General features: G+C 43.5%; 1 protein-coding gene across 4 annotated transcripts in view; it reads left to right on the top strand.

The window, feature by feature from the left end:
* The first annotated feature begins 8,661 nt into the window (after positions 1–8,661).
* Positions 8,662–22,982, top strand: part of DYM (dymeclin) — a 341,153-nt gene continuing 326,832 nt past the window's right edge. For 2 of the 4 annotated variants that reach the window (XM_087869834.1, XM_045790039.2), the window contains exon 1: positions 8,662–8,966. The gene's annotated coding sequence lies outside the window, so the exon portion shown is untranslated. The remainder of the gene's footprint in view (positions 8,967–22,982) is intronic. The other 2 variants (XM_045790038.2, XM_087869835.1) reach the window with 1 other exon arrangement.

The raw sequence follows: 22,982 nt of genomic DNA on the forward strand, positions 1-22,982 counted from the left end.
TCGGTGATCATTCTACTAGTAAGTAAAATGTTTCTCTGCGTTCTCTGAGCCACTCTACCAACTTAAACCCAAGGAGGGGGTCATGGGATCATTTGCTTCATCACCAGTTGGGTTAGAAGCACAACCTGGGCTTGGGATTGGCATCTGAAGGGGGACAGGGAGGGCATGTTGTGGGACTGAGCCCTCAACCTCTGACATCTGATGCTCTCTCCAGGTAGATAGCGTCAGAGCAGAGTTGAATTACAGGACACCCGGCTGGTGTCAGAATTGCTCGGTGATGTGGGGAAACCTCTCGCCCCTACACTGGAAATTGGTACCAGAATCCTTTTAGCCCCGTTTAAATATCACAACCTCTGGGAAGCCTTTCCTTTCTTCCTTTCAGAGGGTCTCTTGTCCTTGTGCCCTGCAGGCTGCTTTCAGGGGTTCTCCTTCAGGTGAACTTGGGCTACAGATAGCTGGGCACCCGCTGAGTCTTTCACAGGATGGTGAGCTCTTTGCACACTGCCACCTCCCAGAGTACCTTGGGGAACACATTTTCTTTTCTTTTTTTTTTTTTTAAGATTTTATTTATTTATTCGACAGAGATAGAGACAGCCAGCGAGAGAGGGAACACAAGCAGGGGGAGTGGGAGAGGAAGAAGCAGGCTCCTAGCAGAGGAGCCTGACGTGGGGCTCGATCCCAGAACTCCGGGATCACGCCCTGAGCCGAAGGCAGACGCTTAACCGCTGTGCCACACAGGCGCCCCAGGGAACACATTTTCTAAATGTTTTGGAACTAAATTGAAAAAAAAAAAAAAAGCACAGTTAGAAATCACCAAATGCTAAACCAGCAAATTAGCTTGGATATCTCTCCCTGATATTTAGTAGCATGTGAAAGGGTGGTTTAAGTGAGCTTTTCCAACAGCTAAGCCAGCACTCTGACACCTGGTGACCCAGTGGAGGGTTTGGAGGTTCGGGTCCCTGCTCTCCTGTGCTCTTTCCCCTAGATATCCCCATCCCCATTCTCCACACAATGGCAGGATAGCATAGATGAGGTCCTAAGTCTAGGCTCATGCTGGTGGCTTCTGGGAGATTCACTCTGCCTGGTGAGGCTGGCAGTCTCATTATTGTATAATTACATCCTTCTACAAAACGTGATGTAGCGTGTGTTAAGACGTTTACCTAATTTGGTTCATTGGCACCAATAAGTCTGACCATGTCCTCTGAGATCAGTCACATTTCTTCAAACCTCCTTAGGATTGTTTGTGCCCAGGGTTATGGATTAAATAATGTCACGCACCGCCCCCCCCCCCATGCACACACAATTTCTGTGTTGAAGTCCCAACAGAGTACCTCAGAATGTGACCCTATTTGCAAGTAGGGTCATGGCAGATGGGATTAGTTAAAATGAGGTCATTAGGGTGAATCCTAATCCAATAGGCTGGTATTCTTACAAAAAGGGAATTTGGACATGGAGGCGCGCAGAGAGACCACCATGAGAAGACAAAGGCAGAGATTGGGGTGACCCTTCTACAAGCCACGGGACTCCAAACTGCCAGGAAACCACCAGATGCTAGCTGGTAGGCACGGAACAGGTCCCCCCTCAAGGCCTCTGGAAGAACCAACCTTGCCAACATCTTGATTTCGGACTTCCGGCCTTCCAGAACTGCAAGACAATAAATCTCTATTGTTTAAATCACTCAGTTTGTGGTCCTTTGTCACGGCAGCCCTAACCCACCAGGCACCGCAGTCCATTTTAGCTGGAAAGAAAACAATTCTGGGGAAGTCAATGCGGACCTTCACGTCCTGCTGGCGTGGGCAAAAAGAGCTCAGGCGGCCTTCTCCGGCGAGGAAGCGTGGGCTCCGCAGCCGGGCTGCCTGGGGTCGGGTTCGAATCGCCACGTGCCAATTTTGTGCTGTTGGGAAGTTTATTTCACGTTGGACTATAAAATGGGGGTGATAATGTACTTGTTCTGGAGGGTCGTAGTGACCAGTGAGTTACTACACCTGCACCCTTGGAACCGTGCCTGGCCCGGGTAGCTGTTTTCCAGACGAATTCATTAACTAGTACTAGTTTGTGACTCAGCCTGATTTGTCCCCAGAATGGGAAGGAGACAGTGACAACCGCACAGGGCGCCTCGTCTTCTAGCTTCGTTTCTCCGGCAGCACAGTGGAGGACACCTCCTCCGGGGGGCAGCAGTCGGGAACCCTGATGGTCTGGCTGGCCCACGCCCTTCTCCCCGGGCTCAGCCTCGGAGCTCAGGAGAAGGGAAGATGACCAGGGAGTCTGGGGCACAGATGTGTCGCGGAGCGACAGGAGGGGTTGGAGGGATTGGAGAGGTAATTGCGTGGCGTCTCACTTGGCCAAGCGACAGCCTGGAACTGTGGAGTCACTGCCTTTTGGGCCGTCAGCGCTCTCCGCGGTGTCTGACCGCCCGCTAACAGCTGGCATCGCTGGGGCTTCGGTACGGCCTCAGAGGCCGCTCCCCTCGGTCATCAGCTTGCTGGCTGTGTGTCCTCATCTGAATCCTCGCACATCCCTGGTCCTCAGCTCCTCCTCTCTCCAATCAAGGGACTTGGTGAATTGCCAATGCTCCTAACCTGTTGTAATTTCTTTTCTTTTTTTTTTTCAAGATTTTATTTATTTATTTGGGAGAGAGCGAGCGAGAGCACAAGCGGGTGGGGGGAAGGGCAGAGAGAGGGAGAAGCCCACTCCTCGCTGAGCAGGGGCTGGATCCCAGGACCCCGGGGTCATGACCTGAGCTGAAGGCAGATGCTTAACTGACTGAGCCACCCAGGCGCCCCCCAGTTGTAATTCGGACTACCTGTTCAACCGGACTCAGCTTGAACACCTGTATAGGGATTGGAATCTCCTGTTTCTTCCAGGTAGGCCATTTCGTTATCAGTAAGCTCACTTCCAGTTAACAAACTATTGTGAAGTGCTTTCCAAGTCGTTAAGTGCAGTTTCTGCACCAACCCTTTTCTTGCAGGGTTGTTTGGAGATTTATTTTATTTTATTCTTTTAAAAGATTTTATTTATTTGACAGAGAGAGAGGCAGCGAGAAAGGGAAACACAAGCAGGGGAGTGGGAGAGGGAGAAGCAGGCTTCCTGCTGAGCAGGGAGCCCGATGAGGGGCTTGATCCCAGAGTGCTGGAATCAGGCCCTGAGCTGAAGGCAGATGCTTAACGACTGAGCCACCCAGGCGCCCCTTGTTTGGAGATTTAAATAAAATAACAGTGCACAGCTCATAACAAACAGCCCATAACATGAATTGCTCTTTGCTGGTACCGATATCCTTGTCAGTAAGTTCTTACGCGGAGCTGAAACCTGTATCCTATCACTTCAAACCTTTGGTCCCAGTTTGGTTCTCCAGGGCAACACAAAATCAGTCTGGTCATGCCTCCTGAGAACAGTTACTTATCTCAAGTCTTAGTCTGGTTGCTCATACTCAGTTCCTCCAGCCATTCTGTATCTGACATGACTTCCAGACGTCTCACCAACCTGACTGCCCTGACCAGGTGATTAGTTCTGGTTAATCTATACCCCTCTTCAGTGGAAGGCCCAGGGACGGGCAATGACAACATGTGAGTTGATTACCATCTGGACTAGGGAGGTGAAATAACATTTATTTTTTTAAAAAAAGGCATGTGGGGCGCCTGGGTGGCTCAGTCGGTTAAGTGTCCAACTCGATTTTAGCTCAGAGTCATGAGATCGAGCCCCACGTCAGGCTCTGTGCTCAGCGCAGACTCTGCTTGGGATTGTCTCTTTCCTTCTCCTTCTGCCCCTCCCCCTGCTCGTTTACTCGCTCTCTCTTAAATAAATAAATAAATACATACATACAATCTTTTAAGAAAAGGCATGCTCACAGCACCTGTGAGATGTGAGTGGGATATTACTGTCTCCTCTTTTACAGAGAAGAAAACTAGGCTCAGAGAAGTCAAGTACCTGTTATGGACTGCATGTTTGTGTTCCCCTAAAAGACATGTATTTTAAACTAAACGCACGGGGGTGACATTAGGAGGTGGGGCCTTTTGGAGGTAATTAGGTTTAGATCAGGTCATAAGGATAGAGCCTCTATGATGAGATAAGTGTTTTGATTTTTTTAAGATTTTTTTTTTTTTTTTTTGAGAAAAGTGTTCCTATTAGAAGAAACTGGAGCTCTCTTTCTCCACCGTGTGAGGATACAATAAAAAGATGCTATCCTCAAGCCAGGAAAAGGCTGTCACCAGACACTGGATCTGTCAGTGCCTTGAGCTTGGACTTCCCACCTCCAGAACTGTGAGAAATATATGTCTGTTGTTTAAACTACCCACTCTACAGTATTCTGTTAAAGCAGCCTAAACTGGCCAAGATGGTAGCTCTCCAAAATCTTTCAGCTCATAAATTATGGAACCAGGGCTTAAATACAGATCTGACTCCAAAGTCTGCTCTTCATTCTCAGGGCATTGAAAATCTGAGCACTGTTCTTGGAACAGGTTTGAAACAATAATCTCTAGGTAGTCTCCATCTTGCTTGTAGAGTGACCTTCTGTTAGGCATTGGTCCTTTTTGGCCTTTAGGTTCTAAAAAGAGAGTCAGCCCCTAGTAAAAGGTTTACTCTGTGTCCATAATCAAGACCATTTGATGGCTTGAGGAGCCATTATATTCCTAAAAGGCTGTGGTGGCATTTAGCACTTCTGGAATAACTTCTTGTTGATTTATTTATATTTTTTAAAAAGTTATTAATTTGAGAGAGAGGGAGAGTCAGCATGAGAGAGGGAGAGAGAGAGAGTGCACACACCAGTGGGAGGAGAGGCAGAAGGTAAGGGAGAAGCAGACTCCCTGATGAGCAGGGAGCCCGATGCAACATGGGACTCGATCCCAGGACCCCGAGATCACGACCTGAGCTGAAGGCAGACGCCCAACCGCCTGAGCCACCCAATCTTCTTGTTGATTTAGATCCGTTCTGCGTTTGTTTTTGTTTGTCTTAATACCAAAGGAAATTTCAGTTTTGCAGATGTAAATCTTGTTAGTAAGATGTTGATGAAAATTTGGGTCCTGGTAGTCCCAGGTGATTGATTTTCACACTTACTTCTCAAAAAGCTGTTCTTTTGGGGCTGGATACCAGGATGTGCTGGCTCACCTTGTCCTTCATGGCAATTTAACCCAATTTTTAATTGTATAATGCCTGTCTCCTCTACTAGATCTTAAACTTCTTGAGGTCAGGCTCACGTCTGAAGCACAGTGCACACAGAATTGCTAAGTAAATACGTGTTGAATGATTGAGCCAAATGGACGTCCTCAATTAGGAACACCAATCTTCCTTCTAAGTGTCTCTCTGGAAAGTCTCTGAGTAATGAGGGGCATGAAGAGTTTCTGCAGGACTGCAATTTCTTTCAATGCCTCGCTTGGTATTTCACTGCCTGACCGGCTTTCCTGGGTAACTCAACATATTTCTGGATATCGTCGATTTTCATGATAGTCTAACCAAAATGTACTGGGAAGGTATAAGTCTGCTGCTGCAACATATAAAAATTGTACGCCTTCCAAGGCAAGGTATCATTTCTTTGTACGTTTTCTGCTTTACAGTTACTTCCTAAGTAGGATGAATATTGGTACAGTCTCAGATTGAAAATGTGTTGGGAACACAGGCAGTCATTTGGACGTTTTCTTTCTAATTAAACTTGATATTTTTGAATGTATTCAGTTTGTATTGCTGCGATAAGTTACCACAGATTTAGTGGCTTAAAACAACACACATTTATTATCTCATAGTTCTGTAGGTCAGAAGTCTGACACGATTCTCACTTAGCTAAAACCAAGGTATTGGTAAGACTGGGTTCCCTTCTGGAGGCTCTAGGGGATAATCTGTTTCCTTGTCTTTCTCAGCTTCTAGAGGTCACTGCATACATTCCCATTCTCTTGCCATCTTCAAAGCCAGCAATATCTGGTCCTCACATTGCATCACTTGGTCTTCTTACAGAGCCATATTTATTTATTTTTAAGATGTATTTATTTATTTTAGAGAGAGTGAGAGTGCATGAGCAGGAGTAGGGGAGGGACAAAGGGAAGGGGGGGAGAAAGAATCTCAGGCAGACACCCTGTAGAGGGCGGAGCCTGATACAGTTGCTGAGCCATATTTATGACTCTTGCCTTCCTCTCACTTTTCACTTTTGTGATTACATTAGGCCCACCCTGATAATCCTGAATAATCTCCCTATTTGAAAGTCATCTTATTAGCAACCTAATGCTATCTGCAACCCTTTGCCATGTAACCTAACACATTCATAGGTTTTGGGGATTAGGATGTGGTTATCTTCAGGGGAACCATTATTCTGCCTACCACATGGAATAATTTTAGATTTACAGAGAGCTGCAAAATACAGAGAGTTCCTGTATATCCTTCACCCAGCTTCTTTCTTTCTTTCTTTCTTTCTTTCTTTCTTTCTTTCTTTCTTTCTTTCTTTCTTTTTCTTTCTAAGATTTTATTTATTTGACAGAGAGAGACACAGAGAGAGAGGGAACGCAAGCAAGGGCAGCGGGAGAGGAAGAAGCAGGCCTCCTGCCGAGTGGGGAGCCGGACTCAGGGCTCGATCCCAGGACCCTGGGATCATGACCTGAGCCGAAGGCAGATGCTTAATGACTGAGCCGCCCAGGCGCCCCACCCAGTTCCTTTTAATGTTAGTATCTTACATAACCGTAACAAATTTGTCAGAACTAGGAAACAAACATTGGTACAATACTGTTAACTAAACTCCAGACTTCATTTGGATTTCATAAATTTTCCCACTTACTGCCTTTTTTTTGGTTCTAGGATCCAATCAGGACACCCAGCTGCATTTAGTGGAGGGTTTTCACGACTTTCCTGCTAGTATTTCTGCAGCAACTAGACACTGTTGTAATCAAGGCAGTCACAGTTATCATGATAGTGGTTCTGGCAGTCTTGAGAGATGGTGACCAAAGATAATACTTAGCACATTACATGTACAATAAAAGGTATGTGAAGTCAGGCTTCATATATTGGGAAAACCATTCCTAACCTAACACTCTGATTTATGATGATTGCCTAGCAGCGTTAGGACATTTACCGAGGAACGCTGGTAAGACCCTTTTTACATCAAGTTATCCCAAAAATATTAAAAAAGGGGGACATTAAATTTTAATAACAGGTTTGCCTCAAAGTAGAATGAGTTGTTTCTCGGTCTATAAAGTTAGTTCTGAAGAGAGGCTCACATTTATTTCTAGATCATTCTGGGGTAGATAGAGGGTGTGATTTTTGGTACAGGCAAAAATATGAAGTACTTTGAGTTTGGCTTTGGGGCCTCTCTTTTTGCTGAAATTTTAAAATAAAAATTATAAAACTATACATGTAACACATATTCATCGCAGGAAAAATAGGAAACAGGCAAAAACTGAATTTATTTTATTTATTTATAAGATTTTATTTATTTATTTGACACAGAGAGACAGCAGAGAGGCAACACAAGCACGGGAATTGTGAGAGGGAGAAGTAGGCTTCCCACCAAGCAAGGAGCGTGACACGGGGTTCGATTCCAGGTCCCTGGGATCATGATCTGAGCCGAGCCACCCAGGTGCCCTGGGAAAAACTGAATTTAATCACACAGGATCTCATTCCCCAAAGTTTATAATTGTTAACATTCTTTTAGCCTTTTCCCCCCCGTGTGTGTATACACATATATAATAAACATAAACATAGTTCATTTATGAAGATTGGATATTATACATACTGCTCCCCGCTGGATAGATCGTGAGCGTGTATCCCTAGTATTCTTTACAATGGCTACATAGTAGTGCCCTCCTCTTTTTGGCTAGGCTCCCAGGTACCTTGTATTTTAGAATGTTTTCCTGAAATAATCCTGCAAGCTCAGGAATTTATTGGCAACAGATGCTACAAAAGTATATCGAAGATCTGTATGGTAATTCTCAGAGTACATTTGACACACTGACTGTAAAACGGAAGTAATAGTGATACCTATCTCAGTGTTATTTGGAGAAACAGTGCATAGCACATAGGAAACCCATAATGGGACTTGTTAATTATCGTTACTGATTTGGCAATAGCCCTGTGTGAGAAGAATTAGCATCACCTTGTATATATTTAAGAAGAGGAAACTGATGGGAAAAGCTCAAGGACATATGTCGGTCTGGTAACTTCATTCAGCTCATTTGACTTCAAGTTCCATTCTTTGGGCACTGCACTATATTGATACTCTTTCCTATGAGACCTGCCCTTTCTATAAACAGTGCGGTTAGTTATAGACCTACTACCTGCCTCCATTAAAAATTACTTTCAGAAAGTCAGCTCTCGACACAAGGGTTTGAAAAGAATAAAGATAAAGATAAAAAATAAAAACAAAAAAAGAATAAAGATAAAGATAAAAAATAAAAACAAAAAAACAAAAAAAAATTATTTTCCTATTTCCAAGTCTTCAGAACTCCGCAAGGAACTGCTTGACTTTGGGATGGTTATTCAGTTGGAATAAACAGAGGCCTTAACAAAGCTAAGCCACCAGAACCACTGGTGTGGGGTGAGCCATCCAGCGATCGATCGGTAAGAGGGTTTAGCCGCTTCTTGAATTTGCCACGTGGCTTTGCCGTTGCCCTGGACGCGCTAGGAGGGTGGAGAAACGCCTAACGTTTGAAGGACTACATTTCCCAGAAGTCTGCGCGCCGCGCGCCACGTGACCGTCGTCCGGAGCGCGCCCGGCCGTTCGGTCCCCAGCCGCGTTCTCGGCCGCTTCCCTCTTCTCTCCCCGCCTCCCGGCCTCCGCACGGACGCGGCCGGGGCGGGAGCCGAGCCGGAGCCGAGCCGGAGCCGAGCCGCAGCCGGAGCTGGAGCCGGAGCCGCAGAGACGTGGAAACATGGAGGCCTGAGCCGGCGTGCGCCACCCTGGCTGCGGCGGCGACGGCGGCTTCTTCCGATCCCCCTGTGCCACCCGCTCGTGTGTCCGTGGAGGTGGAAGCGAATCTGCCCTCCGGCTGAGACAGGTGGGCTGTGGCGCCGCCCCCGGCCCTGGAAGCCCGGCGGGGCCCCCAGCCCCTAGTCCGAGCGGGTTTGCGGACACCCTCACCCTCCTGTCGGCGGGACTGCTCCGCCGGGACGGGGGAGAGGGTCCTTTCCTGCCACTGGGGGCCTGGGCCACCCTGGAGGGGCTGTGCCTGGGTCCCGAGAGCTGCCCGCATCTTCCCCCCGCCCCCTTCCAGGGCACAGTGGCACTTAGAGGATGAGGGAGTGTGTTAGGAGTGAGAGGGACCTCTGTCCGAGTCTAGTGTTAAGAGTTGGGGGGTTACCAAAGAGCGGGTAGATAGATGCTTCGGGAGATGGGGCGATGTTGGTCTGAAAAATGGGCGTGTAATGGGTAGGGTGAGCAATAGTGTTTTGTTTTGTTTGTACGTATACATTGTTATGGAGAAGTAGTTCACATACCATAAAATTCACCCTTTAAAGGTACAATTAAAGTATAACTCAGTGTTGTTGTTTTTTTTAAGTATATTCACAGGGTTGTGCAACTATCTAATTCCAGAACCTTTTTTTCACTCTAAAAAGAAACTTGGACACATTAACACTCTTTATTTCCCCCTTTCCCACTTCCTGGCAACTAGCAATTGCGTTTTAACCGAAAGGGTGGGAAGTTAGCCCAGGTGTTGGAGAGCTGGTGGCAGTAGTGGGGTCATAAAGCTGACAGCAGAAAGTACTGAACTGGGGTAGAGGAGTAATGGGGTGATTGTGATAGGGCCGGCAGTGGGGTACACAGAATGGACGGAGTAGGGGTGTAGATGGAGTGGGACCTCTGAAAGGGGAGAGAGGAGGTTGGAGGGAGGGGTGTGTAGAGAGAAGCTGCTGTGAAAACATGGAGGATGGAGGCCGTGGAGGGGAGTGTGGTCTTACGGAGGAACCCAGGCCTTTGGTTTTATGGGTGGGTAGCGCAAGAAAGAACTGGAGGTGGTAGGGAAGAGATCTATAGGAATAGGGGAATGGTTGCTGCTGAGCATGAAATTTGTGAATATATAGATTTCTAGAATGATTATTCTGCTTTGTAATTTTTATCTTAGATAATTCTCTTGGCAACTCGGAGTGGCCAAGTATAAATATTTCCATACTGGAGTTGAAGAACCAGGCTCTTATAGATTAAGTGACTTGCTGAAATTATCCTTAATTAAGGATAATAGGGTAAAATGAGTTGGGGATTAAAGAATAATTGATTAAACTATAAATTGCAGGTGGCTTGAGTGGCAGAGAATTGAGGGGGCAATGTCACAGGAAAGAGATTCAACTGTTAAATATATTGAGTCTGTATTATTATGATAGCGTCCAAGGACTTTGTTTTTGTAACTTTTAAATACAGAAAAGTTTAAACATTGAAATAATTTAATATCCCCCCATGTACCCGTTACCCAGCTTCAACAATTAGTAACTCATGCTAATTTATTTTCATCTACTCCCTTATCCGTTCCTGTCCCCACTCCCAGCTATTTTAAAGCAGATCATAGGCATACCATTTCATTTGTAAATATTTGAGTGTAAATCTGTAGAAGGTTGAGTCACTCTTTTTAATATGCCCACATTACCATTATCACATCTAAAAAAAATTAATAGTAAGCTCTTAATGTCAATATTTAGAAGGACTTATTTTTTAAAATGTAGCATCCATTTGATACAAGGGAATTACACAGTGCAAACACTTTGATGTTTGACTTTCTAAAAAACATGGTATAGTTGTTTCCTGATTTTTTCCAGTTGCTTTTGTTACCCTCTTTCATTTTCTTGGTTGATATGGTTCATCCTTCTACAAAAAGTTCAAAGAATTGTCACTTTGGCATTTTAATTGGTAGAGTTTTCATGAGAGCAGGAGAAAAATAGAAGTGAAGTACAACACGTGCACATTTTAGAAAAGTGAAATATACATGCAGAAATAACTTATGTCTCATTGCTCTAAATATTTGGGCAATTTGATTACACTTTTGTAGATACTTTCACATTGTTAGAAGTTGTTTACTGTATATTAGTTACCTTTTTTTTTCTAAGATTTTATTTATTTTAGAGTGAGCACAAAGTGGGGGGAGGACGTGACAGAGGGGGCGGGAGAGGGACAAACAGATTTGGCGCTGAGTGCAGAGCCCCAAGTGGGCCTTGATCCCAAGACCCTGAAACCATGACCTGAGCCGAAAGCAAGAGTCTGATGCTTGACCGACTGAGCCACCCAGGCGCCCCATGTGTATTAGTTTTCTATGCCTACTGTAACAAGTTACCACAAATTTAATGTCTTAACACAAATTATTTTAAAGTTCTGTATTTTGAAGTCCAAAATGGTCTTACTGGGCTAAAATCAGTGTGTCAGCAAAGCTGTGTTCTTTTCTGGAGGTTTCTAGGGGAGAATCTCTTCCTTGGCTCTTCCAGCTTCTAGAGGCCACCCCTATTCCTTGGCGTGCAGTCCTCGTGCTACATCTGCGTAGCCAGCAATATTGCATCTCGTCGTCCATGCTGTAGTAGGTCTCTGATCACAGCTGGGAAAGGTTAAGGACCCATGTGATTAGATCAGGCCTACCTGGATAATTCAGGAGAATTTCCCCCATCTCAAGGTCCTTAACTTAATTATAGCTGCATAGTCCCCTCTGCCAGGTAAGATAACAATCACAGATTCCATAGATGAGGATGTGAATCTCTTTGGGGGCTATTATTCTGCCTACCATAGTGTGTTTTGGGACATTTTGCTGAGATTTACTAGGTGAGGTGACTTCCTTTGCTGCTACAAATTCAGTGTGTCATCTTTCAGGTAATGGGAATGGTTAGTGATAAGAGAGGACCACTCATTTTCCTTTCTGTGACTATAATAAACATATGGGAAGTACCTGTGTGCTTGCAGTGTAGCTTTTGGTAAAATGAGACCTTTAAAAGTGATTAAGCATAAAAGCAATGTGACAACATGTAAGTCTTTCTGTATTTAGTTTTGGTCTCTTTATATTCATGTTTTTTAAGTATTGTATACTTGTAATCAGAGTGTATGCAATGCTCAGCGGCTAGTTGAAATCATAGGACAGTCTGGGCAGTGATGGTTCCTGCACTCCCAGTGAGAAGTCTCTCTGTCCCAGTGGGTGATTGAGGCACCCCCAGTTGAACAGGAAGACTTTTTTTTTTTTTTTTTTTTTTTTTTTTTTGCAGAGAGGGAGTTGTGGGAAGGGGCAGTGGGACAGGGAGAGAGAATCTCAAGCAGGCTCCAAGCGCAGTGCAGAGCCTGATGCGGGGCTCAGTCTCACGACCTTGAGATCACAACCTGAGCCAAAATCAAGAGGCGGATGCTTAACTGACTGAGCCACTCAGACACCCCCAGGAAGACTCTTAACAGAAAATGTGCAGGAAGAATGAGCTCCTGACAGACTTGGGCTTGAGGCCCCTTCTCAACTTTTCTTTCTGTGACCTGGTTGGTTGAAAAGGGCTGTGAGCCTGAACAGGTGAGGGGCCAGATGGCTATGGCTATTCTTTCTTGCCCAGGACTGAGAGAAGACTGAGTGGTGGAGGTAGAGGGGACTTCAGAAAGCCCTCTAGTCTGGTATCCTGCTTCCTGAGGGGGTTCCACATTTCACCTTAGCTCTCAAGCTCTTGACAGTGTCCGGGTGTGAAGGTCCTGGCTCTGATGGTGGTGTGTTTCAGCGTACCACTTCTCAGTTATGTGTAAGGGGAATTGTTCACTCTCTGCTCCCACCTTTCACCTTGTTTCCCCTTGGAAGGTTCTTCGTGAATACTCTGACCTTCTTAAAAACTACACGTAAACAGTGTGTAAGTTATCCATCTGTTAACTTACTTCTAGTCAAAATAACCTAACCTAGTAAGGTTGAGAACAACTTTACAAATAGTCTTATTTACTAAAATGTTTTGTTCTTTTTTCATTCCTTTAAGCAAGTTTGGTTGGTACTTTTTGATCTTCTCTAATTTTTATCATATTCTTTAAATATGCAGACACCAGGCCAGGGTTGTGGGGTTGGGGTGGGGCCGGGTGTGTGGACAAAATGGGTAAAGGTGGTCAAATGGTGTAAACTTCTAGTTATAAGTCATGGGGGTATAATGTGCAGCATGGCGACTATAGTTAATAATTACTGTATATTTGAAAGTTGCTAACAGCAGATCTTTTAAGTTTTCATCATAAGAAAAAATTGTAGTAACGTATGGTGATGGATGTTAACTAGACTTAATTGTGATCATTTTGCAATATACACGTATGGAACATTATGTTGTACACCAGAAACTAACATAATGCTACGTGTCAGTTATATCTCAACTTACAAACCGTGCAAGGATGCCTGGGTGGCTCGTTTAGTTAAGTGTCCAGCTCTTGGTTTCAGCTCAGGTCATGATCTCAGGGTCGTCAGATCGAGCCCCATGTTGGGCTCAGGGCTCAGTGTGGAGTCTGCTTGGGATTCTTTCCCTCTTCCTCCCCGTCTGTCCCTCCCTCAGCTGGCTCACACCACACTCTAAAATAAATCTTAAAAAAATGCAGATACTAAAAGTGGCTGTTAATTCTCCAATAAGGACATTGGGAGAATTAAACAATATACATTTTGTATGTCATATGACTGATAATTTCTTTTTTAGATTGATTCAGTCACTGAATCTTAACAATTCCTTCAGGATATCTCTTGCAACCCTTCACCTTAGAAGACTTTTTTTTTTTTTTTGTAAGATTTATTCATTTATTTTAGAGAGTGAAAACGTGCACGCACGGGAGCAGAGGGAGGGGTAGAAGAGAATCTTAAGCAGACTCCCTGCTGAGTGCGGAGCCCAACTCAGGGGCTCTGTCTCATGACCCTGAGATCATGACCTGCGCTGAAACCAAGAGTCAGACCTTAACCGACTGAGCCACCCAGGCGCCCCACTGTAGAACACTTTTAAAGCCTCCTGCATCAGTTAAGATTAGGTTTGGCTCTGGGTAACAGAGACTTGATTGAATAATAGCTTAAACATGTTTGTTTCTGGTGTGAAAGTCCAGAGGTAGACAATTCACGGCTGGCATGGTGGCTCTACTGTCATTGGGGACCCAGTTTCTTACTCTGTCATCCATGGGGTGTGGTCCTTGATTTCTGGGTCCCAGATGGTGAGGCATGGCATGCAGTTAGATAAATGGTCTGGCACCCTCACGAACGTTCTGGACTGGACATAGATATTTTGAATATCATCAGCGTATAGCAGAAGAGTTCACTGATCTACAAGCCTCAGGGTAGTGTGTGATCTTATGGTTGCAGTGGACAAAGTAGAAGCCCATGAGGAAGTCTTCCTATTGTAAAGCATCAAGCATCAGCTTGCTCTCTGGCCTTTTTTTGCTTCCACTCTGATTCCCTCCCTACTCCAGCCATGTCGAACTTCTTTCAGTTCCTTGAATGGGCCCTTGCCTGTTTTTGTCTTCAGTCTAGGCCTTTATATATGGTATTCTTTTTGCTTGGACAATTTTCTGAACCCCACACCCAAGTAGGCCAATCCTTCTTATCCTTCAGGTCTTAGCTTTTAAAAGGTATGACATCCGGGAAGCTTTCAGAGTCTTGAATAGTTGCTATATCATAATTTCACGTTGATTTAGCTGTATCTCTTACTCAACTGTAAATTCCATTCTTCACATTTGCAGTCTTGGCACTTACGTCGTGCTGGCCACATAGTGGCTGCTCAGGAAGTAATGACAGATCCCTCGTGCTTGCGTAACTGTAATGGGATGGAGCTTGGGTGATGCTAGTTTGTGTTTTCAGTCCTGCACTATTCTTTGGTATTTGCACATTGAGTTGTTTATATGAATCAGTGATTGTGGTAGTGAATAGTAAAGCACATTCTCTCTAATTTATTTAAGAGTTAATTTTCCCCTTAAAGTAATGCTTGTGTTTTAGAAAGGATAAGTAGTATTAGAAGATATATTATAAAAAACGAGCCATACCCTGCCTTCCCTATCCTTTGTAGTCTGGTTCCCAGAGACAACTACCCTTAACTGTGTTTGTAAGTAATATGGCTAAATGGCTATTTTTGGATTTATCAGTCGTGGATGACACCTATTGACTCCTTGTTATGGTAGTCGAGGTGCTCTTCCTCTTCCTCCCCTCTCTTCCAGCCCTTCCAGTAGAGATACATAATTCTTGGCTAACTTAGTGCTCCGTGTTGCTAGGAGTACATAAATACTGCTCACTGCTGAGCTGAGTAATTTACCTGGTTTCCCAGCTCCCCACCCCCATCTGCCTATTTTTTTCATGAACATATTACTAATTTTTACCAAACACTTTGAAAGGCCTGTGGGGCTTGGGGCCCAGGAAACTGATGCAAGATGTTGCTGTGGCTACTGCTGTTGCTGTGAGCACTGAATTGTTTGGTCCCAGTCCCAGAGGCTTCCTGTCTTTGTTAGTGTGAACGTAGGATAAAAATCTCAGACACTTCACACTTAGCTCAATAGTGTCTTGAGTTAACACCCCTCTGTTTGGTTTGTGCTTGCTTTTTGGAGCTCCTGTTACTAATATATTAAGACCTTCTATCTAAGTGGGTCTTCTAAGCTTCCATTTCCTGTTTTCCATCTGTTTGTCTCTTGTTCTTTATTATGGGAGTTTCTTCGACCTTATCTTCTCTCTGTCCAGTTTTTTAAACAACTTTTCAAGTATCTTTTCCTGTCCTTTGACTATTTCCTTTTTTATGACATCTTGTTCTTGGTTCAGGGAAGCAATGTGGTATAGTGGTTTCCGCACCCAGCCTGCCTACGTCTGAAACCTGGTGTGCCACTTTCTGACTCTATAGTCTGGAGCAAGTCCCTTAATCTTTCTTTGCCTCAGTTTATTCTGTCTAGGCCAAAAGTTGGCAGATATTTGTGCAAGTATTTTAGCTTTGTGGTCCAGGAGGCAAAACGAAAAATATTATACAGGTACTTATGTAATGGGAGAGAAAAAATTTCCACGAGTTTTTTACTAATGAAATTCAAAATACGATATGAATAATGGTTGAGAATAGGTTTTTTTGTAATAAGGTTTGCTAAATGAAGAATGAAATCTCTTTTTGGAGGAGAGGGGATAACATTTTACCTAATAGGGTATACTAACTTTAAACCTCAGTCATCAAAATTCATCACAAATGTTCATATTTAACATTGGCTTGTAATGAGATTTTTGTATTTCATCTTTGAAAGTATCTTTTTACATGGTACCTCCAAATACTGATCAGTCCATGAACATGTTTTTAGTGGAGCATGTTTATTGCTTGGAAGGCATCTATAGAATTGTGCTAGATTCTTTTCTGATAATTACATTTTAGCAAATCATCGTATTGCCCACTAATCACTTCCAACTGAGGGTTAGGTAGAAGCTTCATGTTTTACAGTTAAATGGTTTTTGAAATGTGGAACTTGTATCGAGGTCTGAAAAGTGCTGGAACTGTAGTTTTATTTTGGAAAATATGTCTATTACATATTTGTGTGGCATTGGAGATCTCGCATCTCATCTTAAGTTTTTACAGCATGCGAAGTGTGTAAAGCAGCTCGACATCACTTGTGATTCAGTGTCAGTTGTCCTCGAAATGACTGTCTCAGTGTAGGTTTTGCATGGAAACGCTATTGGCCTTCTAATTTTAGATTGAATTCATTGAGAAATATTAGCAAATCTGCAGCAAAAATGTATTTTCAAAGCCATTCAGTGTTCAATAATAGTGGCCGAGGGAGGTTCTTCAGACAAATTTTGTTCTCTGAGCTCGAAAAATTTCCATAAAACTATACCCTGGCTAAGCCATGGTATCGTGTGGTGGGATAGATCAGGATATTCAGCTGCTGTTTCTGACAGAATTGTCATGGAAATGATGATGGTTAAGTTCATGAAAGTAATGAAGCTAACCGTTGTAACTGGTTCAATAACAGGTGGTGGATTCAGATATCTTATGCCGCCTCCCTGCTCACTGATCATGCAGTGAGTAACAAGTAGGTCTTAAACACCTTGCATTTTCACAGGGTTTGTAAATTTGTCCATCTAAGTTTCTTCTGCTTCACACGTATTTTTACCATCATCGGTTATTATACATCTTAGCAGATTCCACTTCAGGTTGAACTGAATTAGTATTTTTCTCCACTTTTTGGGAAAATATTCATAGCTGTAATGGTTCCATACAGACTGTTCTCTGAACAGCTGTTTTCACTGAAAGACAGGTCTGAAAGATGTTTCTTTTTTCTGGACACATTTCTTTGGCTGCTCTAATCAAACACGATTTAGTTTAACTCCTGACTGGTCCATGACTTTTCTTGTTTGGTTAACACATGAGCCCTTTGGAACCTTACTTTGGTTGCGGCCTAGTTTTTATTCTTTGTCATTGGGAAGACACTGTGCTGTGATGAAACGTCGTGTTTGAGATTTGCTAGCTCTCCTGTCCATTGCTCTCGTGAACTGGGAGTGCTCCATGGTCGGGCCCGTCCGTCTGTTGCGATGAGTGCTTGGTTGGCAGTATCCTCCTGTATGGTATTCTGGTACAAGTACCATGCTGTTACATAACAGACGCGACGCTTTGACCTTTCATCAGATTTTTAAAAAATGACCTACGCTCTGCTAAAAGCGTGACATCAAAGTCTACTTCTTTCTTGTTTCCACATGACAGATATCCACTGGTAATAAGTGTTGCAATGTGCAAGACACTTGAAATGCTGCCTTCTCTCTGCGTCATTGAGATTTGTAGTGTGGCGAGCAGCAGCTTAAAAGGATGAGAACATCACATCTGGTCTCTGCAGGAACGACTCGTCTGTGCCGTTGTATCACAAAAGCAGCCACGGGCAATATGGGAACAATTGAGCATAGCTGTGTTCCACTAAAACTTTAATTATGGACACTGACATTTTAATTTCATGTGATTTCCACATGTCACAACATTTTTTTTTTTCCCCAATCGTTTAAAAATGTAAAAATCATTCTTTGGGCAGCCGGCTAGATTTGGCCCCTTAGGTTGTAATTTGCTAACCGATGATCTACACAATGAGAAAATGGAGATACGACCTCAGGTATAGATGAGTTAATCCGTGTCAAGGATTGGATAGTGCCTGGGGACGAGTAGCTGCTGACTAAATGTGTGCATTTATTATTGTTACTGTTTTACCTCTCTGAGGCTGTCTTAGTTTTTAATTTTTTCTGAGAATCCTCTTTGGAATTTGTGAGAATTCCTGAGAATTCCTTTCTTTGGTTTATTTTGGTTTCTGTATTTTGTGTTGGAGGTTTTGCTCACAAGTCTAATCATTTTTGATTGTTCCCTTGTTCCCTTGTACTTAAGACTGGAAGCTATTCATGTGAGTGGATTTTGTTGAGTGGTGGGCCTTGCTGGGGGTGGCAGGCCAGCTTTTGAAATGAGGGGGATCCCAAATGTCTGTTAACTTTTTCCTGGGTGCCCCTTCAGCTTCTCTTGAGAAGACTCGTCCAGTCCCCTGCCTTGGAGGCAGGGAAGCCCGCTGCGTGCCTGTAGCAAGCACACTTGAACTTCATCCTCCTGTTTTCATCCCTCTCCTCTTTACCCTCCCAACCTGGGCTTTGGAGTCCAGAGTGTCTCCAGTCACATTTCTTCAGAGAGCACACACGTGGTCTCCCATGGGGCATGGGGTTGGCGGGGACCCACTTACTTTATTTAGCGCTGCACCTTGCTCCTGTCTTCATGATGCTTTTCTCCGGCTCTTTGGCCTTCCTGGGGTTCCATGGGTTGGATTGGCTTGCCTCTTGTTCGGGTGCCCTTTAGCGGGCACTTACATCGGGGCTTCCTCAGCTCTGCGGTTCAGTTACTACCCCTGTCACCGTTCCATCTTCCACGCCTCTTCTCATCTTCGTAAGCTTAATCTTTTTATTCTCATTACTCCCATTGTGCTGGAGTGGAATACCCCAGGATACTTAATATAGCCCTTGGAACATAGTAACCTTTCGGAGAATGTTCCATTACTTGGAGGACTAATGGCACCTGTGCGTTTAATATGTCCTTTGGCTAGTGACCGTTGCCCACTAATTCTCTAGTCTCCTGTTTGAACTGAGGTTTTGCCTTAAAGTCTCAAGTACAAATGAGGGGCATGTGTTTTTTTGTTTTGTTTTGTTTTGTTTTGTTTTTTCCTTTCTCAGGAAGCAGGCAGTTCTGGAATATAGGTTATGATTAATGGTTTCTCAACCTAAGTTGGGACAACGTACACTAGGGTGTCATTTGCATATTTTGAGGGTGTTAGAACAGAATTGGTTATGGATCTGATCCACCAATGTTTATTTTCCATTTAAAGCACATTGAATCAGGAGACAGCAAGTCAGTACACATAAAAGAGATTTAATTTTATGTATATATCAAATATTTCCTAAATTAAATATAAAATATTGAGCATATCATTTCCTGTTGAAGGTATTGCTTATGTCCATGATGGTAAAATTGACTTGGGGAAATAACTGACGTGAAAAGTTCAATAGCAGTATGAGAGTCAGACAGCAAACCAGGTATTACTGCGAGGATCGCTGAAGTCCAGATGAGTGGTGAAGATAGAGTGCTTTAGGATTACAGAGGAAAGAGCTCTCTCTGTGCTTAGTGAGTAGGGCGGAAAGGGCTGCGGATCAGATGTGGTAGTGGGAGGCAGGCGTGAATGGCAGGAACAGAGGTGTGGAGGAGCCTGCTAGATGTTGAGAAGACTGCTTGTCTCTCCTGTTAGGACACTTGCAAACTGAGGTTACAGACTACTTGTATCCAAATCAGTATGAATGCTTTTTAGAAAATGCAGATGCCTGGGCCCCAGCCCAACATTCTGAATCTTTGGGGCCCAGGCATTTGCTTTTTTCTTTTTTTTAAGATTTATTTATTTAAGAGAGAGCGTGTGCGAGCATGGGGGTGGGGAAAGGTAGAGGGAGAGGGAGAATCTCAAGCCAACTCCTTGCTGAGCTCAGAGCCTGACACGGGGCTTGATCCCATGACCCTGAGATTATGACCTGATCTGAAATCAAGAGTCAGAGGCTCAACTGACTGAGCCGCCCAGGTGCCCCCAGGCATTTGCATTTTTAACCACGTGCTTCTCAGGTGTTTTTATGTATGTTTAAGTTTGGGAACCACTGGTTTGGAGGGTAGTTGGAAATAGTTGGAAAGTGAGCTTTCAGACTGGAGGGTCTTGAATGTCAGTACTGTATTCTCTTTTTCAGGTGATAAGGAATCATTGAATATTTTTGGGCTCGTGAGTGAAGTGATGGAAGTGGTAATTTTGCTGGCATTAACTATCTATTATAACCGACCTTTCACTTGGCTAGGCATGCTCTGCCCGGTCCCCTCCTGAGTGCTTTGCGTGCTGCCTTGTCCTGCTTCATCCTCAGAAAATCTTAGGAGTCTTAAGTACCGTTTTTCCGTTACACAGTGGTGTTTTTACATCATGAAAGGAGATTCATCCTCACTCTGCACGGACTTACTTAGGGTCTGGCTCACACCAGAACCTTTGGTCTGAATCGCAGTGTTGGACGGAATGTCCTGTGAAGCATTAATGCAGGAGTGGAGTGTGCAGAGTGAATGCAGGCGAAGAGGTGGGAGGCAGAGAACTCCGGATACTGGTGCACTGGGTCGTATGGGATTGCAGGAGCCTGGCCTCGCACGGAGGCAGCGGGAATATAAAGGAAGAGGTGGATTTAGAAGATGATATGTAGAATTGTGGATGCTGTCGAATAACCCACGGGACTTTTTAAAATTTTTTATTGAGGAGTAGAGAACATACAATACATGACTTTCAGGTGTATAGTAATTTGACAATTATATATGTTACGAAATTCTTGCCATGCTAAGGGTAGTCATCTGTGGCCATATAAAGTTGTTGGTTTTTTTTTTTTTTTTTAGATTTTATTGATTTATTTGAGAGAGAGCAAGCGCGACAGGGGGAGGGGCAGAGGGAGAAGGAGAGGCAGACTCCCCGCTAAGCAGGGAGCTTGACGTGGGGCTCGATCCCAGGACCCTGGGATCATGACCTGAGCCGGAGGCAGACGCTTCACTGACTGAGCCACCCAGGCGCCCTGCCATACAAAGTTCTTAAAATATTATTGACTGCATTGCTGTATTTTCCATCTCCCCACAGGACTTGATGTCTTTGGAGAGTCTCTCTGGTAAAGGGAAGACCAGGGACTGGATTGGAATGGGTGAATTAGATTTATGGGCACATGAGCTTGGGTACAAATCCTGGCTTTGTCACTTGTTATCTCTGGGATGTTGGCAAGTTATTTAATCTGTCTGTGCCTTAGTTTCCTCATCTATAAAATGAGAAAATTGTGTTCACCTCTTAGAGTTGTTAACAAGGACTAAATAAGTCGGTGATTGTAAAGAACTTAGACTAGTTCTTGGCATATAATAGAACATAGAAATAAATTGGCTGAGAAGCAGCACCATTGCACATACTGTTTCCTCTCCCTCAGATGTGTCTGTCTTTCCAGAGCTGCTTGTGTATAGAGAACTCTCTGGTAATACTTACCCCATGTTATAATCATTTATTGGCCTGCTTGGCTTTGAGTTCATTAATGGCAGGGACTTGATTTTATTCATTTTCGCATCTTCAGTACCCATCATAACAGCCAGCACTTATAGCAAGTGTGTGAAAGGTGTCTGGGGAGCAAGTGTTTGCTTACGTGACATCACTTGAGTCAAGAGTGCTGATTGATAGAAATCGTGAAGGGTTGTTCCTTTGGGGGGCAAATTTAGATTCTGTTTTTAAATTTATGATAACTGCAAGACATCAGATTGAAATGTCTAGTAAGTAAAGATTTATGCTTGGGTTTTGACTGAGAAGTCGAGATGAAGTGTTAGTTCTGGGACAGCTCTCACACAGAGTTGAAAGCAGCAGCTGGAAGCACATTCAGATCCTGAAGGAGAGCAGGCACAGAGAACAATGCATTTAACTATTTTTTTAAATTTAAATTATAATGTGTAATAGTTAAAAAAAAAATCAGGCGGTACAAGAGGACATAAAGTGAAAAGTCCCTTCCCTCCAGATTTCTAGTCCGGTTCTTCAGAGGTAACCATTCTTGGACCATTGCTTACGTCCCCTTTCAGAAGTGACTTGGGCACATGTAGGAATGAACATGTGTATTTAAATAAATAGGGTCTTACTGTATGAGCTGTTTTTTGTTTTTCCTTGAGGTATTTAGGATATCTTTACACACCAGCACGTAAGGTGTGCCTCAATTCTTTTCCACAGTTACGCAGTATTCCCTTCTGTGCTTATTCCGTACTGCAGTCATGACCGTCATCTGGGTTATTTTATGTCTTTGCTGTTCCAAACAATGTGTTGACATCTTTATGCATAGAACTTGTCAACTGGTATGGGTTTACCCGTGAGATAAATTTCTAAAAATGAAACCCTTGGCACAAAGAGTATACGCAGTTAAAATTTTGATATTGTCAAATATCTACACACTCATGGGGGTCCTGTTTCCTTATTGCCCTCACGCTTTCACAGTTGTTTTCTTTTAACCTTTGCTAATATGATGAGTAAAAGTGATACCTTAATGTTTTAACTAGCATATTTTATTCCTGATTTATACTGAATATGTTTTCATTTATTTATTAGATGTGGGACCGTGGCTGTTTCAACAAGTTGTTTTTTGTTTTTTTGAGTAATTTCTCTTTAGCAGTGTGCTGGAAGTTAATTAGGGACAGGGAAGAGACATAAATAAAGCCTGATTTATGTCTCACAGAAGTAATCTACCTCAGGAGGCAGGGCATATATACTACAGAAAGTTTCAAGGTAGTGCTTACATAGTGGGAACTTTAGGAGGACAGTGGGAAGTTGAGAGGGGAAAATGGTTTTGGGAAGGAGGATGGTATCAGTTTTTTATGTGTCAAGATCAAGTTCTTGACTACACTGCATTAAAGATAGGTCCTTTGAAAGGTTTATTACTGAAAGCATCAGCAATGGCACACTTCTCATTTCTAGTCTAGACTTATGTAAGAAGCATTATTATCCACAAAATTACTGATTATATATATAATTATATGTTTATATATTCTCCTTGAGTTAAAAACAATCTTAAGTATTTTAGGGATCT

The sequence above is a fragment of the Ursus americanus genome, chromosome 19, assembly GCF_024610735.1.
Source record: "Ursus americanus isolate L20-20 chromosome 19, mUrsAme1.1.p, whole genome shotgun sequence".
NCBI lineage: Eukaryota > Metazoa > Chordata > Mammalia > Carnivora > Ursidae > Ursus > Ursus americanus.